Source organism: Oncorhynchus kisutch, linkage group LG1, assembly GCF_002021735.2.
Source record: "Oncorhynchus kisutch isolate 150728-3 linkage group LG1, Okis_V2, whole genome shotgun sequence".
Lineage (NCBI taxonomy): Eukaryota > Metazoa > Chordata > Actinopteri > Salmoniformes > Salmonidae > Oncorhynchus > Oncorhynchus kisutch.
In genome coordinates this window covers 38462159-38467619 of record NC_034174.2, presented here as the reverse complement: position 1 = coordinate 38467619, position 5461 = coordinate 38462159, and the positions used below count along the sequence as shown (strand labels likewise).

The following is a 5461-nucleotide window of genomic DNA, read 5'->3' as shown; positions in this document are numbered from 1 at the left end:
AAGGTTGAAAACCAGACAAGATGCAGTCTTGTGGATAAGTCGCAGGGGTTGAAGGCAGAAGTGGGGAGCTCAGCCAACAGCAAGTTGCAATTGTCCAGACGGAAATTAGAAATGCCTGGATTAGGACCTGCTCTGATTTCTGTGGGAGGTAGTGTTGTACTCTAGAGCAGGAACCTGCAGGAGTCGCTACTTTGATGTTTGCAGAGAACAACAGGGTGTTGTCCAGAGTCACACCAAGGTTCTTCACACTCTGGGAGAGCGACACGGTGAAGCTGGAGAGGTCTTTGAGTAGGCAGGCAGCTCAGTCTTGTCGAGATTGAGCTAGAGGTGGTGGGCCGACATCCAAGCTGAGATATCAGGCAGGCCTGTAGAGATGCACGTCGCCACCTGGGTGTCAGAAGGGGGGAAGGAGAGAAGTTGTTGAGTGCCATCCACATATCAATGAGAGAATATGACGGAGCCGAGTGACTTGGTGTAGAGGGAAGAGGAGAGGGCCAAGAACCGAACCAGTAGAGTATGTGGTGCAGACATAGATCCTCTCCACATCACCTGGTAGGAGCGGCCTGCCAGGTAGGATGCAATCCAAGAGTATGCAGAGCTTGACACGCCCAGCCCTGAGAGGGTGGAGAGGAGGATTTGATGATTCATGTGTCGAAGGAAGATGAGATCTAGGAAGATGAGAACAGATGAGAGAGAGAGTCAGCGTTGGCAGTGTGGATAGCCTCCAGAACACAGAGAATAGCAGTCTCGGTTAGGGTCAAGAAGACTGTTCTGAGGCAGATAACGAGAGACTTGATCAGAGACAGCAGGCTCAAGTGTTTTGGAAAGAAAAGAAAGAAGGAATACAGGTTTATAGTTTTTCATGTCAGATGAGTTGAGTGTTGGTTTCTTGAGGAGGGGAGTGACTTGGGCCATTTTGAAGCCAGTGGTCAGGGATGAGTTGATGAGGGAAGTGAGGAATGGGAGAATGTCTCCAGAGATGGTGTAGCAAAGGTAAGAGGGGATGGGGTTGAGATGGCAGGTTATCGGGCGGCTAGACCTCACTAGTCGCAGGATTTAATCTGGAGAAGAGGTCAAGTTCTGTAGGGTAGTTATGTGTGAGTGGGACCAGTGGACTCAATAGGCTGAGTGAATGAGGAGTGGATGTCGTCAACCTTATTTTCAAAGTGGTTGAAAAAGTCATCCTCAGAGAGGGAGGAGGGCGAGGGGGGGTTGGTAGGATTAAGGAGAGAGGAGATGGTAAAAAATAGTTTTCTAGGGTTAGAGGCAGAAGCTTGAAATTTAGAGTGATATAAAGTGGCTTTAGCAGATGAAGAGTAGGTAGAGAGGAGGGAGTGAAAGGATGATATGTCCTGCGGAAGTTTAGTTTTCCTCCATTTTCACTCAGCTGCCCGTAATCCTGTTCTGTAAGCTTGCAATGAGTCACTCAGCCACGGAGCAGGAGGGGAGGGCCAAACCGGCCGGGTGGAAAGGGGACTGTGCGAGTCATAGGTTGCGGAAAGGGAGGAGAGTAGGGTCGAAGACGCAAAATCAGGAGAGGAGGAAGAAGGATTTAGCAGAAGGGAGAGATGATAAATTGGAAGAAGAGAGAGTAGTGGGAGAGAGAGAGAGCAAAGATTGTGATGGGCTGAGTGGCTAGGGTTGAAGGAAAGGGAGACAGAAAAGGAAACAAAGTAGTGTTCAAAGACCTGGGCCCAGACTCACAAAACACTTCTTACGCAAAAACTTAAGAATCTTAAGAAAAAAAAGTTCATAAGATAGTTCGTAAGATTTAATGATTTTATTTTGAAATTCTCAAATATCTTCTTACAAAACAAATGTTTGTTGCTAGGTAACCATTTTAACTAGCTATCTAGCTAGCAATGGCAATTATGTTAGCATATTTCTTACTAAGATTACTGTTCTAAAACATGTTCTTGGGTTTAAAATAAATCAATACTGAAACTTTCAGATTAAGTTTGTGTGAAAAAACGTTCACTGTCCAGAGAGCGAGAGAGCGAGAGCGAGAGCGAAATATATACCTAAGATCACACAGGACAGCAGATAAGAATTACAACAGATAGGAAAGACTGACCCTAGCCCCTGGCACATAAACTATTGCAACATAGATACTGGGGGTCGGGGGACACTGTCCAAAGTTAGCCCTGAACAGGGCCAACCAGGCAGTATATAACCCCACTCAATTTCCCAAAGCACAGCCCCCACACCAAAGGGATATCAACAGACCAGTAACTTACCCCATTGAGACAAGGCTGAGTATAGCCCACAGCCCTGACTCCAGCTGTTTGCTTAGAAATTCTAGGGGCAGAATCAGAGGAGGCCACCCATGATGATCTACTTCCCAAAGATGTGTGCTGGCTGAGTGAAGGAAAAGCGGTGGAGGGATTCTGTGAGCTGCATGATCACCTTCACATTCTGGAAATTGAGGAATGTCTCTCCAATGTTGCTTTTTTGGCTGACATATTCTGTCACTTAAACAGGTTAAATCTGCAGTTACAAGGAAGCGGGAAAACAGTTGTGGACATTGTGGGAAAATGTGGCGGCCTTTACTAGGAAGCTTGAGTTTTTCAATTTGGACTTGTCATCTGGAAGGCTACTGCACTTCAGCGCGCTGAAGAAATGACAGGCAGAGGGACCAGGCCGCAACATTGTCCCAGAAGTGATAGAAGATTTCATCAATCAGCTAAGGGACAACTTCTCCACCAGATTTGAAGACGATAGCAGGCCCAAGGATATCATTGCGTTTCTACGTGATCCTCTCAGTCGCCCAGGTGGAGAATTCTCCTCCCTTGCTAAGAAAACAATACCCTTGCTGGATGAGGCCACAATTCAAACTGAGCTAATTGAATTCCAGACATCGAGCCAAATCAGCTATGCGCTCAGGAGTGCCGAGTCCCTGTGTGCGTTTTGGGTGGCATGCGCAGAGGAATACAACACAATAAAGAAACTAACAATGTTTGGATCGACTTACACCTGCGAGTACACCATTTCCTCTATTAACACAATCAAGACTTACGACAGGAACTGGCTTTCACGTAAGTCATCCATCTCATTTGACATCCACCAGACGTGTCTGAGCAGAAATGCAACTTTTCCCATTTAAGTAACTTAATAGCCTATATGACTTTATTTAATAAATACTAACAGTATTGTGAGTGCTTGTCCTATGGCTATTTAGGTCTCCTGTTGACAGTATTTTCTGTTTGTTCTGTTGTTACAGGAGCAGGCCATCCCGAGACTCCCGGTACAGACGCAGACATTTACAGACGTTGACATTTTTTCTTTAAATTATTGTTTTATGTAGAATGCTCCATTTTTGGCCAGTTGCCTTTGTAAGTAAGCCTAATAATAACTTTTAAAAAACACTTCTATTAGGCCACATTTTTTTCCCTTGTGAAATATACGTTTAAGCCACATAGAAACCGGCTGAGGTAGGCTGTTTTATATAAGCCTAGGCTCGGAAGAAATAGATTATTAAGTTTTGTTCTATCAGCGACACCATTTCTTTCCAGAAGCCACCTGTACTTACTGGTGGCACAGACTCCGTTTCATCCTTTCCTACACTTAAATTGCTCTTACCTAACGATTGCATCTGAAGCCGGGCTTGCAACTCGTTATCCTCACCATAAGGCAATAGTTCTCCTGTATGTTATGAGTACAACGAGAAGGCATAGTGTTACTTAGCGTTTTTGTCTGGTGGAGGTCCTGCATATCCATGTCCAGAGAAAGCGTCCGGGGACAAAGCTAAGTGTAGGACAAAGCTAAGAAGTTAGTGTACTTGTTAAATAGAGTTTGATAAAAAAAATCTTAAAAGTAAAATGTGAAAAGTTTGGCACTTAGGGAGAGTAGAAACAAACAGCCTATGGACTGATCAAAAACCTCTACCTTGTTTGGGGAGCACGATGGCCGCTGCACGCATTCGGCAGTCGGCCATCATCTTGTCAACGTATGACTACCGCATTGGTTATTGCAAATCGGAACACCAGAGCAACACTGATTTATCGCACTTTCCTTTACCTGAGACCAGTGATGCCGGAACCGAGGCAGTCAGCTCACATCCACACACTGCTAACAGAGCACTTCCAGGAAGCACCACTGAACACTACACAAGTAGCCAGAGCAACACGCACGGTCAGCAAGAACTCAGAAGTCTACAAATATATCATGAAGTTTGGCCTGAACCGGTTGAAGACAACTTGAAATCATTCTACATACAGAGGAATGAGCTGTCAGTGGAACAAAGGTCTGGGGCACAAGAGTTATAATTCCAAATAACCTGAGAAGGGCAGTGCTAAAAGAAATTCATCAGGGCATCGTGAAAATTAAAGCATTGGCTGAGCAAATCGTAACGGACATTAATTTCAAACCTATTCCAGACGTTCATGAGGCAGAACAAGATCCTGCACTCAAACAGCGCACCCAACTTCAAACGGGCTGGCAGACAGGAATGTTCAGACATAACAAAATGGCACGAAAAGCTTGCCGATACCACTCTGGACATCGAGGACAAGATCTCCTTGTTCTTACTGCAGTACCGCACCACACCGAACTGCACTACAGGACAAACACCTGCTGACCTGTTCTTGAGCAGACATGTTCGTACCAGACAATCAAACCAGCACAGCCAAAACTGTCCGCAGGATAAGGTACCGACAAAAGTTCTGCCATGACCAACGTGCAGTGGAACGGTAATTCAGTGTGGATGATGCCGTGTACTTGCAAAATACAACGGGAGGAGGACCGAGATGGATACCTGGGTTTGTCACACAGACAGGTCCGGTATATTACATAGTGATAAGCAGAAACACAGACAGTCTACGACGACACTGGGATCAGCTGAGAGCACGAGTTGCTACTGACAACGGACATAACTGATGATCAGGGGTACATGTTTGAGAACGAACAGGGGCACAACGACACTGTACAGGTAAACGTCCACGTCAGTCTCACAGGGTCATCAGACCACACCAGCGTTACAGTCTGAAACACACACAGTTATTAAAGACTTTTACACACTGATAAGAGACTGAAAAAATGACTTGTGATGAAAACAAATGTGTGGAAAATAAGGTTGTAAAAAAGAAACGTTGTCAAACTGTTCATTTTTGATGACACATTGAAATGTTACAGGTTTAAAACAAATACTCTTTTAGTCGTTTACAGTACAAAAGATAAATGCTCTTTTAGTTGTTTACAGTACAGTATAAGCATTTACCGGGAATTGTTGTTATCAAGACCAAAAGGGGGATGGAGTGTATTAATAACTACATGGTTTAATTATGGTATTACATTATAGGGTTGATCGTAATATTGGTATGAGCAGGATGCTGTACCTTAGTCAGGTCAAAGTACATTTGTTTTCATCACAAGAATGCACGCAAATTCATTCTGTTATCAAACTTGATGCTAAACAGCATGGCTGTGTCTTGGCTTGTTAATATACCACAGTATCTTTGAGAAA

The 5461-nt window shown here is 44.5% G+C and overlaps 1 long non-coding RNA gene across 1 annotated transcript; it reads left to right on the top strand.

Annotated features, from left to right (window-relative positions):
* The first annotated feature begins 1437 nt into the window (after positions 1-1437).
* LOC109902907 (uncharacterized) lies at positions 1438-5461 on the top strand. The gene is made up of 2 exons (XR_002256958.2): positions 1438-3035; positions 3221-5461. It is a non-coding gene; the product is annotated as an uncharacterized LOC109902907 (long non-coding RNA).